The 13,547-nt window shown below is 37.3% G+C and overlaps 1 protein-coding gene across 1 annotated transcript in view; it reads left to right on the top strand.

Moving 5' to 3' along the window:
• Col4a6 (collagen type IV alpha 6 chain) overlaps positions 1 to 13,547 on the top strand; it is a 281,018-nt gene that overhangs the window by 103,573 nt on the left and 163,898 nt on the right. The gene's annotated exons all lie outside the window — the stretch shown is intronic.

Below are 13,547 nucleotides of genomic sequence, written 5' to 3'. Positions count from 1 at the left end.
ATAACCCCAGCCCTGGATTATAATTTTTATTATGGTATAATACACATAACACGAAATTCACCTTTAAACCACTTTAAAGAGTATTATTCAGTGGCATTAAGTACATTTACAATATTATACAGTCATCACTATTATCTAATTTAAGAACTTTTTGCCACCATACATGTACCTCATTAAGCAATTACTCCTCATTGCCCACACCCATCCCCTAGCAACAACAAATTTTCTTTTATCTTTATGGATTTATCTATTCTGAATATTTTATACAAATAAATTTATAGAACATATGGCCCTTTGTCATGGTTTCTTTCATTTAGCATAATGTTTTCAAGATTCACCCATGGCATAGTACATATCAGATTTTCATTCTTTTTTATGACTGAATAATATTTCATTGTATTAGCATACTACACTTTGTTTATTTATTCTTCCAATTACAATTGAGTTGTTTCTACCCTTTTGTCATTGTAAATGGAGCTGCTATGAATATTGATGTACAAGTTTTTGTTTGGACCCTTGTTTTCAATTCTTTTTTAAAATTTTATCTTTTTTATTTGTTTTAATTAGCTATACATGACAGTGAAATACACTTTGATACATGATTTATAATGGATTATAATTTCCCATTCTTCTGGTTATACATGATGTAGAATTACACCAGTCATATCATACGGATATATATATATATATATATATATATATATATATATATATATATAGAGAGAGAGAGAGAGAGAGAGAGAGAGAGTATATATAGTAATAGAGAGTATATATAGTAATAATGTTACATTCATTCCACTATCCTTCCTACCCCCATACCTCTTCTCTCCTTTCACTCCTCTCTGCCTAATTCAAAGCACCTCTAATCTTCCCTAGCTCCCCAATCCCTTATTGTGAGATAACATCTGCATGTCAGAGAAAACATTCAGCCTTTGGTTTTGGGGGAATTAACTTATTTCGCCTAGCATGATATTCTCCGGCTCCAACAATTTACTACCAAATGCTGTAATTTCATTCTTATTTTAAGGTTGAATAATATTCCATCATGTGTATGCATGTGTGTGTGTGTGTGTGTGTATGTACACACATACACATATGTGTGTGTGTGTGTGTGTGTGTATCACATTTTTTATCCATTCATCTGTTGAAGGGCACCTAGGTTGGTTTCATAGTTTAGCTATTATGAGTTGAGCTGTTATAAACATTTGTTTTCAATTCTTTGGGGTATGTACCTAGCAATTGAATAGGTGGATCATATAGTAATTCTACATTTAATTTATTGAGAAATTAGCATGCTTTCATTGGAAATCTAGCATATTGGTTAAAAACAGGAGCTCTGAACTTGAGTTGAATACTGCATTTGTTACTAGTTGTATGACCTTGAGCAAGTAATATAAGGTCTTAGCCTCAGATTTCTCATCTTCTGAATAGGATTGTTTAGGGTATTACATAGTGTAATTCATATAAAGACATAGCACAGTGCTTGATGGAGTGTAAAGACTAGGTACTTGGCAGCTACTAGGAATAATCTATGTGAGTCTCATGCAAAATATGGTATATAGTCAAATATCACAGATAAGTGGAGGCATGGTCGTCTTAATGACTTTGCTACTTGTCTTACCTCACCCTCATTGTAAAACCCAGGAAGTTATCTGGATTTTGAAAAAAATGATCTACTCTGGTTCCTTAACATCCCAATTTTTAAATACTAGAACTATGTATATATAGATATATGCAGACATATACATGTACACACTGATTATTTTAGTAAAAAAAAATTTCTTGAAAATCTCAAATATCTGGGTCTTTTATAAAACACTTTCCAAGAAGAAGCAATGAAGTATAATAGTTAAAGTCAATTGGGCACAGTAACACACGCTTGTAATCCCAGTGGCTCAGGAGGCTGAGGCAGGAGGATCACAAGTTCAAAGCTAACCTCAGCAACTTATCAAGGCCCTGTCTCTAAATAAAATTTAAAAAAGGGGAAGCTTGGGATTTTGATTGGCATTGCATTAAACCTATAGAGTACTTTTGGTAATATGGCCATTTTAATGATATTAGTTCTGCCTATCCATGAACAAAGTATATCTTTCCACCTTCTAAGGTCTTCTTCTATTTCTCTCTTTAGGGTTCTGTAGTTTTCGTTGTATAGTTCTTTCACCTCTTTTGTTAGTTTGATTCCCAAGTATTTTTTTTTGAGGATATTGTGAATGGGTGGTTGTTCTCATTACCATTTCAGAGGATTTGTCACTGATATACAGGAATGCCTTTGATTTATGCGAGTTGATTTTATATCCTGCCACTTTGCTGAATTCATTTACTAGCTCTAGAAGTTTCTTTGTAGACCCTTTTGGATCTGCTAGGTATAAGATCATGTCATTTGCAAATAGTGATAATTTAAGTTCTTCTTTTCCTATTTTGATGCCTTTAATTTCTTTCGTCTGTCTAATTGCTCTGGCCAGTGTTTCAAGAACTATGTTGAACAGAAGTGGTGAGAGAGGGCATCCCTGTCTTGTTCCAGATTTTAGAGGGAATGCCTTCAGTTTTTCTCCATTTAGAATGATGCTAGCCTGAGGCTTAGCATAGATTGCTTTTACAATATTGAGGTATGTTCCTGTTATCCCTAGTTTTTCTAGTGTTTTGAACATAAAGGGATGCTGTACTTTGTCAAATGCTTTTTCTGCATCTATCGAGATGATCATATGGTTCTTATCTTTAAGTCTATTGATGTGGTGAATAACATTTATTGATTTTCGTATATTGAACCAGCCTTGCATCCCAGGGATGAATCCTACTTGATCATGATACATGATCTTTTTGATATGTTTCTGTATCCGATTTGCCAGAATTTTATTGAGGATATTTGCATTTATGTTCATTAGAGATATTGGTCTGTAGTTTTCTTTCTTTGAAGTGTCTTTGTCTGGTTTAGGAATCAGGGTGATGTTGGCCTCGTAGAATGAATTTTGAAAGAAAAAGCAATCTTGAAATTCATCTGGAAAAATAAAAGACCCAGAATAGCAAAAGCAATTCTAAACAGGAAGAGTGAAACTGGTGGTATAGCGATACCAGACTTCAAACCATACTACAGAGCAATAGTAACAAAAACAGCATGGTACTGGTACCAAACCAGGCAGGTAGACCAATGGTACAGAACAGAGGACACAGAGACCAATCCACAAAGTTACAACTATCTTATATTAGACAAAGGTGCCAAAAGCATGCAATGGAGGAAGGATAGCATCTTAAATAAATGGTGCTGGGAGAACTGGAAATCCATATGCAACAAAATGAATCTGAATCCCTTTCTCTCACCATGCACAAAAGTTAACTCAAAATGGATCAAGGAGCTTGATATCAAAACAGAGACTCTGCGTCCTATAGAAGAAAAAGTTGGCTCCAATCTACATACTGTGGGGTCAGGCTCCAAATTCCTTAATAGGACACCCATAGCACAAGAGTTAAAAACAAGAATCAACAAATGGGACTCACTCAAACTAAAGAGTTTTTTCTCAGCACTTGTTATTGGTTTGACTTCCTAATGGCTGCCAATCTTACTGGAGTGAGATGGTGTCTTAGGGTGGTTTTGATTTGCATTTCTCTGACTGCTAGAGATGGTGAGCATTTTTTCATGTACTTGTTGATTGATTGTATGTCTTCCTCTGAAAAGTTCACTCAGCCACTCAGTAATAAAGCAGGGACTATAATCTGAAAGTAAATTCCATCCACATCTAAATTTCTTCCATTTTCTGTTTCGTAGGCTTTATTGAAACACTGTTTTGTCTAATTAAAATTGAATCAGCAGCCTTGTGTTCCCTGATGTCCATGTGCCCCTTGTACTCTCTACTTGATGTTCAGAAGTAGATATACAAATGCAGAGTCTACAGGTGATTTCAGTTCTACCATATTTACAAGTATTAAACAATGTGGTGGGTAATTTCGTGTGTCTACTTGGCTAGACGACTATGGTGCCCAGATATTTGGTTGAATACCAGTCTGCATGTTATGATGAAGAGACAGTTTAGATATGATGAATATTTAAGTCAGTAGATTTTGAGTAAAGTAGATTATTCTCCATAAAATGTGGGGGGCTCATTCAATAAATTGAAGGCCTGAAGAGAAAAAGACAGGTTTTCTGAGGAAGAAGATTTTTTGCCTCCAAACTGCCTTTGGACTTCAGGTTGTAGCATCTACTCTTCCCTGGTCCCCACTCTGCCAGCCTGCCTTGCAAGTTTCAAACTTGCTGGCACCTACAAACATGTGAGTCAATTCCTTAAAATAAATCCATACTTACAAGCACACATAGAAAAACATGCACAAGTCCTTATGGTTCTTTTTCTCTGGAAGGCCCTGAGTAATACAGGCATCTACTAACTACCAGGCACAGTGCTGACTCTAGGAATGTAGAGAAGTGATCTCTGTACAAAGAGATTTGCACCATGTTACAAAATATGACAATTCAGAAAAGATAGCACAAGGTGGGAAAATAAAGCCACAAGAAAAGCACCCAAGTGCATTTCACTTTCTCCTTTATTCTTGATAATAATACTAATGATAATCAAACTTCCATCTGTAAACACACACAATATTGGTCCTATCCCATGCTTCCCTATCTCAGCAAGTGATAATACCATGCTCCTTATTACTCAAGCTGAAGGAGCTTCCTTTGAATCTTCTTTATCCTTCACCTCCCACATACAGTGATTCTTCTTTTTTAGTTGTAGTTGGACACAATACCTTTATTTTATGTATTTATTTTTATGTGGTGCTGAGGATCAAACCCAGGGCCTCACACATGCTAGGCCCACAGTCATTCTTCTCAGTCTACCCATTCACCAGCTAAGAAGCCTAAGTTCTTTTTCAAAAATGATTTTTCAAACACTTATAAAATAGAATAATACATTAAAACGCCTCCATGTTCCAGTTGCTCAGTTTCCAATTTTCCAGTTCCTACACAATCTCATTTCATTTATCCTCACTTCTTTCAATCCTTAATTACCTTGAAACAAATCCCAGAAATCATTTCATCTGTATTTCATTATGTATCTTTTAAAAATAAATTATGAAAACACCTAAAATTCCACTATCACATTAACAAAATTCCTTCAATGTCTCATAAATGGTTTTGCTTCCTTACACTCAAGTCAAGTGTCCCAGTCTCTACATCCCTGTTTTACAATTGGACTGTAAGTCTTTTAAATCACTTAATCTATAGTTTCCTCTCAATGTCTCTTTTGTTTCTGCAATCTTTTTTAAAATATGTATTTGTTAGTTGTAGTTGGACACAGTACCTTTAGTTTACTTATTTATTTTTATGTGGTGCTGAGGATTGAACCCAGGGCCTCACACATGCTAAGCTACAACCCCAGCCCTCTCTGCAATCTTTTGTTGAAGAAACTGAATCCTTTGCCCTGTAAATTCCCCACAATTTTGATTTTTCAATTTCCATTCCTCTGCATTTACTAGAAAGTATGGTTAAGTATTGGAAATTATGTCCATAGACTTGATCAGATTTCATTCTTCTCCTTCCATCCCCTTTCTCAGTCTTTCTCTGCAAGGCGATTTCATCAGTTGGGGTTATATTCTTCTATCATTAATGCACAAAATGTCTGCTTGTTCCTCTTTCTGTGATGTTAGCAGCTGGTGATATTTATTGCCTTAATCCATTACTTCATTGGTGGTTGAAATGTTGATTCTATAACTCTGTCTCTTCTTATGCATGCTCGAATACTTCATTTAGAAGAAACATCCCTTCATTAATTTTACAGTTACGCTGAGTTATGGTTCATTTAGAAAAGGCAGGATAAATTCTTGATTTCACAACCTTTTTTAAAATCAATTTTAAAAATACTTAGTTATTTCTCTAGCATCTTCCAAAGTGACTGGTGTGAGTGAGTGTGTGTGTGTGTGTGTGTGTGTGTGTAGGGAGAGGACCATTATGTGATCGTGCTATGTTAAATAGTTTAAGCATTTTGTTTTTTGCAGTTCCTTCCCTGCACCCCGCCCCACACATTTTGGAAGTGCTCACAGATAGGATCCAGGGCCTCACACAAGCTAGACAAATGTTCTACCACTGAGATATACCCCCAATCCCACAGTTATCATTATCAGTGTTCAAATTGTCACTATTTAGCCACTGGAAGTCTAATCAGATTGGCTTCTGAGTCCCTTTGAGTGACCCTAATAATTTGTGCTGATTTTTTTAAGTGTTACTGAGGTATAATTGACTTACAATAAACATTACGTAGTTAAAGTATACAGTTTGATAGATTTAGGCTCATAATTATAGCCATAAATGTATAACCTTAGTTAAGACAATGAACATATCCATCACCCCTAAAAGTTGTCTTGTACTTCTTTGTAATTTCCCTTTACACCTCTCCACCAGGCCCTATCCTTGATCAATAGGAAGTGTGCTTTCTGTCGATACAGATAAATTTTAATTTTCTAGAATTCTATGTATGGAGATATAGAATATGTATGTTTTTCTGGCTTGTTTGACTCAGCATAATTATTTTTATATTTATTCATAATGTTGCCTGTATCAATAATTCCTTATGAGGTTTCTAATTTGCAAATATTTTCTCTCAGTCTTAGGCTTGGCTCTAAATTCTCTTAAGATTATTTTCCAAAAGTAGTTTTTAATTTGGATGATGTCTAATTTCTCAATTTTCTCGTATACATCAAGTTGTTGATATTGTATCTATAAAATATTTGCCTAATCTAAGAGTACAAAGATTTTCTCCTAATTTTCTACTGAAAATTATAAAGTTTCAACTTACATTTATATCTGTTATTCATTTTGAGTTAATTTTTATACTCAAAATATATAATGTGCAGATCAAAGTTAATTATTTATCAGTTTTGCATATGGATGGATGTCCAGTTGTTCCAGTACCATTTGTTAAAGACTATATTTTCTCTCCTGGATTACCTTTTCAATTTTGTCAAAAATCAGTAGACCCCCACCAACAGAAAAGGCCCAGTGGCCCGCGGAGGGACAGAGCTTCCAATCACTCCTGCAAGGTAGGCGGGCCTGCGACCCACCGGCAGAAGAGGAGCAGCGGCCTGCTGAGAGGCAGAGCTGGCCCCCACTCCCCGCGCCTGCCAGGTAGGCGGAACTGTGACCACCAACAGAAAAGGTCCAGTGGCCCCCGGCGGGACGGAGCTTCCAATCACTCCTGCAAGGTAGGCGGGCCTGCGACCCACCGGCAGAAGAGGAGCAGCGGCCTGCTGAGAGGCAGAGCCGCCCCCTCCCCCTGCGCCGGCAAGGTAGGCGGAACTTTGACCACCGACAGAAAAGGCCCAGTGGCCCGTGGCGGGACAGAGCTTCCAATCACTCCTGCAAGGTAGGCGGGCCTGCGACCCACCAGCAGAACAGGCCAGACCTGCAACCGACAGACAGAACAGGCCCAGTGGCCTGAGGAAGGGTAGAGCCGCCCCCCCCCCCCGCCTGCAAGGTAGGCGGACCTGCGACCCACTGGCAGAACAGCACCAGAGGCCTGCAGAGGGGCAGTGCTGCTGCCTGCACCTGCAAAGTAGGCAGAACTGCGACCACCAACAGAACAAGCCTAGCGGCCCGCAGAGGGACAGAGCCGCCGCCTGCGCCTGCAAGGTAGGCGGACCTGCTACCGACCAGCAGAGCAGGCCCAGCGGCCTGCGGGCGTGGTAGGCACATTGCCCCAATTGGAGGAGGGGCAGAGCCACCGCCTGCGCCTGCAAGGGAGACTTTGCAACTATACAAGACCAATATAAATATATAGGGGGAAAATTCAATAGCACAACAGTTTCACCAAGTAGAAAGGAACACAAACAGTATGAAGAGACAAGGAAAGAAAGGACAAGAAGCAATGCAGGTCAACTCAACGTTAGAAGAGGTAATAGCTGCAGCAGATGAAATGTCAGATAAAGAATTCAGGATATACATGCTTCAGATGATCTGGAGTCTCAAGGAAGACATCAGACAGCAAAATCAGACAATGAAAGATCACTTCAACAACGAATTACATAAACAAATCCAAGAAGCAAAAGATCAACTATACAGGGAGATAGAGGTTATAAAAAACAAACAAACAGAAATCCTAGAAATGCAGGAAGCAATAAACCAACTTAAAAACTCAATTGAGAATACTACCAGCAGAGTAGAACACTTAGAAGATAGAACATCAGACAATGAAGATAAAGTATTTCAACTTGAAAAGAACATAGACAGCTCAGCAAGACTGTTAAGAAACCATGAGCAGAACATCCAAGAAATATGGGATAACATCAAGAGACCAAATTTAAGAGTCATTGGGATACAGGAAGGGACAGAGTTTCAACCAAAGGAATGAGCAATCTATTCAATGAAATAATACGAGAAAACTTCCCAGACTTGAAGAATGAGACAGAATCCCAAATCCTAGAAGCCTACAGGATGCCGAATGTGCAAAATCATAAGAGACCCACACCTAGACACATTATAATGAAGATGCCCAACATACAGAATAAGGAGAGAATTTTAAAAGCTACAAGAGAAAGGAAGCAGATTACATTTAGGGGTAAGCCAATCAGGATAACAGCTGATCTTTCAACACAGACTCTGAAAGCTAGAAGATCCTGGAATAACATATTTCAAACACTGAAAGAAAATGGGTTCCAACCAAGAATTGTGTTTCCAGCGAAATTAAGCTACAGGATGGAAGATGAAATTAAAACCTTCCACAATAAACAAAAGTTAAAAGAATTTGCAGCTAGAAAACCATCTCTTCAAAACATCCTCGCCAAAACATTACAGGAAGAGGAAATGGAAAATAACAATGAAAACCAATAGTGGGAGGTAGGACAGTAAAGGGGGAAAAATAATCAAAGAGGAAAACAAACCATGTTTAGTAACATAAATAAACAAATATGGCTGGAAGAACAACCCATATCTCAATAATAACCCTAAATATTAATGGCTTAAACTAACCAATCAAGAGACACAGGCTAGTAGAATGGATCACAAAACAAGACCCAACAATATGCTGCCTACAGGAGATGCATTTGATAGGAAAAGACATACATAGGCTGAAGGTGAAAGGTTGGGAAAAATCATATCACTCATATGGACTTCGGAAACAAGCAGGCGTGTCCATACTCATATCAAATAAAATAGATTTCAAGCCAAAGTTAATCAAAAGGGATAAAGAGGGACACTACATACGCTTAAGGGAACCGTACACCAACAAGACATAACAATCATAAATATATATTCCCCAAACAATGGTGCAGCTATGTTCATCAAACAAACTCTTCTCAAGTTCAAGAGTCTAATAGACCACCATACAATAATCATGGGAGACTTCAACACACCTCTCTCGCCACTGGACAGATCTTCCAAACAAAAGTTGAATAAGGAAACTATAGAACTCAATAACACAATTAATAACCTAGACTTAATTGACATATATAGAATATACCACCCAACATCAAGCAGTTACACTTTTTTCTCAGCAGCACATGGATCCTTCTCAAAAATAGATCATATATTATGTCACAGGGCAACTCTTAGACAATATAAAGGAGTAGAGATAATACCATGCATCCTATCTGATCATAATGGAATGGAACTGAAAATCAACGATAAAAGAAGGAAGGAAAAAGCATACATCACTTGGAGAATGAACAATAGGTTACTGAATGATCAATGGGTTATAGAAGACATCAAGGAGGAAATTAAAAAATTCTTAGAGATTACTGAAAACACAGACACAACATATCGGAATCTATGGGACACATTGAAAGCAGTTCTAAGAGGAAAATTCATTGCTTGGAGTTCATTCCTTAAAAAAAGAAAAAACCAACAAATAAATGATCTCATACTTCATCTCAAAATCCTAGAAAAAGAAGAGCAAAAAAACAGCAAAAGAAGTAGAAGGCAAGAAATAATGAAAATCAGAGCTGAAATTAATGAAATCGAAACAAAAGAAACAATTGAAAAAATTGACAAAACTAAAAGTTGGTTCTTTGAAAAAATAAACAAAATCGACAGACCCTTAGCCATGCTAGCGAAGAGATGAAGAGAGAGAACTCAAATTACTAGCATACGGGATGAAAAAGACAATATCACAACAGACACTTCAGATATACAGAAGATAATCAAAAATTATTTTGAATCCTTATACTCCAATAAATTAGAAGATAGTGAAGCCATCGATAAATTTCTTAAGTCATATGATCTGCCCAGATTGAGTCAGGAGGATATAGACAACCTAAACCGACCAATATCAATTGAGGAAATAGAAGAAACCATCAAAAGACTACCAACTAAGAAAAGCCCAGGACCGGATGGGTATACAGCAGAGTTTTACAAAACCTTTAAAGAGGAACTAATACCAATACTTTTCAAGCTACTTCAGGAAACAGAAAAAGAGGGAGAACTTCCAAATTCATTCTACGAGGCCAACATCACCCTGATACCTAAACCAGACAAAGACACTTCAAAGAAAGAAAACTACAGACCAATATCTCTAATGAACCTAGATGCAAAAATCCTCAACAAAATTCTGGCGAATCGGATACAAAAACATATAAAAAAATTGTGCACCATGATCAAGTAGGATTCATCCCTGGGATGCAAGGCTGGTTCAATATACAGAAATCAATAAATGTTATTCACCACATCAATAGACTTAAAAACAAGAACCATATGATTATCTCGATAGATGCGTAAAAAGCATTCGACAAAGTACAGCATCCCTTTATGTTCAAAACTCTAGAAAAACTAGGGATAACAGGAACATACCTCAATATTGTAAAAGCAATCTATGCTAAGCCTCAGGCTAGCATCATTCTGAATGGAGAAAAATTGAAGGCATTCCCTCTAAAATCTGGAACAAGACAGGGATGCCTTCTCTCACCACTTCTGTTCAACATAGTTCTCGAAACACTGGCCAGAGCAATTAGACAGATGAAAGAAATTAAAGGCATCAAAATAGGAAAAGAAGAACTTAAATTATCACTATTTGCAGATGACATGATTCTATACCTAGCAGACCCAAAAGGGTCTACAAAGAAACTATTAGAGCTAATAAATGAATTCAGCAAAGTGGCAGGATATAAAATCAACACGCATAAATCAAAGGCATTCCTGTATATCAGTGACAAATCCTCTGAAATGGAAATGAGGACAACCACTCCATTCACAATATCTTCAAAAAAAATAAAATACTTGGGAATCAACCTAACGAAAGAGGTGAAAGACTTATACAATGAAAACTACAGAACCCTAAAGAGAGAAATAGAAGAAGATCTTAGAAGATGGAAAAATATACCCTGTTCATGGATAGGCAGAACTAACATCATCAAAATGGCGATATTACCAAAAGTTCTCTATAGGTTTAATGCAATGCCAATCAAAATCCCAACAGCATTTCTTGCAGAAATAGAGAAAGCAATCATGAAATTCATATGGAAAAATAAAAGACCCAGAATAGCAAAAACAATGCTAAGCAGGAAGTGTGAATCAGGTGGTATAGCGATACCAGACTTCAAACTATACTACAGAGCAATAGTAACAAAAACAGCATGGTACTGGTACCAAAACAGGCGGGTGGACCAATGGTACAGAATAGAGGACACAGAAACCAATCCACAAAACTACAACTACTTTATATTTGATAAAGGGGCTAAAAGCATGCAATGGAGGAAGGATAGCATCTTCAACAAATGGTGCTGGGAAAACTGGAAATCCATATGCAACAAAATGAAACTGAATCCCTTTCTCTCGCCATGCACAAAAGTGAATTCAAAATGGATCAAGGAGCTTGATATCAAATCAGAGACGCGCCGTCTGATAGAAGAAAAAGTTGGCTATGATCTACAAACGGTGGGGTCGGGCTCCAAATTCCTCAATAGGACACCCATAGCACAAAAGTTAATAACTAGATTCAACAAATGGGACTTACTCAAACTAAAAAGTTTTTTCTCAGCAAAAGAAACAATAAGAGAGGTAAACAGGGAGCCTACATCCTGGGAACAAATCTTTACTCCTCACACTTCAGATAGAGCCCTAATATCCAGAGTATACAAAGAACTCAAAAAATTAGACAATAAGAGAACAAACAACCCAATCAACAAATGGGCCAAGGACCTGAACAGACACTTCTCAGAGGAGGACATACAATCAATCAACAAGTACATGAAAAAATGCTCACCATCTCTAGCAGTCAGAGAAATGCAAATCAAAACCACCCTAAGATACCATCTCACTCCAGTAAGATTGGCAGCCATTATGAAGTCAAACAACAACAAGTGCTGGCGAGGATGTGGGGAAAAGGGTACACTTGTACATTGCTGGTGGGACTGCAAATTGGTGCAGCCAATTTGGAAAGCAGTATGGAGATTTCTTGGAAAGCTGGGAATGGAGCCACCATTTGACCCAGCTATTCCCCTTCTGGGTCTATTCCCTAAAGACCTAAAAAGAGCATGCTACAGGGACACTGCTACATCGATGTTCATAGCAGCACAATTCACAATAGCAAGACTGTGGAACCAACCTAGATGCCCTTCAATAGACAAATGGATAAAAAAAAAATGTGGCATTTATACACAATGGAGTATTACTCTGCATTAAAAAATGACAAAATCATAGAATTTGCAGGGAAATGGATGGCATTAGAGCAGATTATGCTAAGTGAAGCTAGCCAATCCCTAAAAAACAAATGCCAAATGTCTTCTTTGATATAAGGAGAGTAACTAAGAACAGAGTAGGGTCGAAGAGCATGAGAAGAAGATTAACATTAAACAGGGATGAGAGGTGGGAGGGAAAGGGAGAGAGAAGGGAAATTGCATGGAAATGGAAGGAGACCCTCAGAGTTATACAAAAGTACATACAAGAGGAAGTGAGGGGAAAGGGAAAAATAATACAAGGGGGACAAATGAATGTCAGTAGAGGGGGCAGAGAGAGAAGAGGTGAGGGGAGGGGAGGGGAGGGGGGATAGTAGAGGATAGGAAAGGCAGCAGAACACAACAGACACTAGTATGGCAATATGTAAATCAATGGATGTGTAACTGATGTGATTCTGCAATCTGTATATGGGGTAAAAATGGGAGTTCATAACCCACTTCAATCAAAGTGTGAAATATGATATATCAAGAACTATGTAATGTTTTGAACAGCCAACAATAAAAAATTTAAAAAAAATAAAATAAAATAGCATATTAATAAACTGAAAAAAAATCAGTAGACCATATATGTGTGGATGTATGTATTTTTAATAAGAATGGATGTTGGATTTTATCAGTTTCATTTTTGGCATCTTTGAGATAATCACTTTTTTTCTTTTTTGGTTTGCTAACATGATGAATTATGTTAATTGATTTTTGGATGTTAAATCAACCTACAATTTCTGGAATAAATTGCATTTGATCAGCCAGGCACAGTGGCGCATGCCTGTAACCCAGCAATTTGGGAGGCTAAGATAGGAGAATTGCAAGTTTAAGGCCAGGCTCAGCAATTTGTTGTAACACTAAGCAACTTAGTGAGACCCTGTTGCTAACTAAAAAATAATTAAAATAATAAAAAA

The sequence above is a fragment of the Marmota monax genome, unplaced genomic scaffold, assembly GCF_021218885.2.
Source record: "Marmota monax isolate L192 unplaced genomic scaffold, Marmota_monax_Labrador192_F-V1.1 WCK01_AAM20220418_F8-fsc00050, whole genome shotgun sequence".
Lineage (NCBI taxonomy): Eukaryota > Metazoa > Chordata > Mammalia > Rodentia > Sciuridae > Marmota > Marmota monax.
The sequence above is the reverse complement of the archived record's forward strand: the minus strand, read 5'-3'. Positions and strand labels throughout refer to the sequence as shown.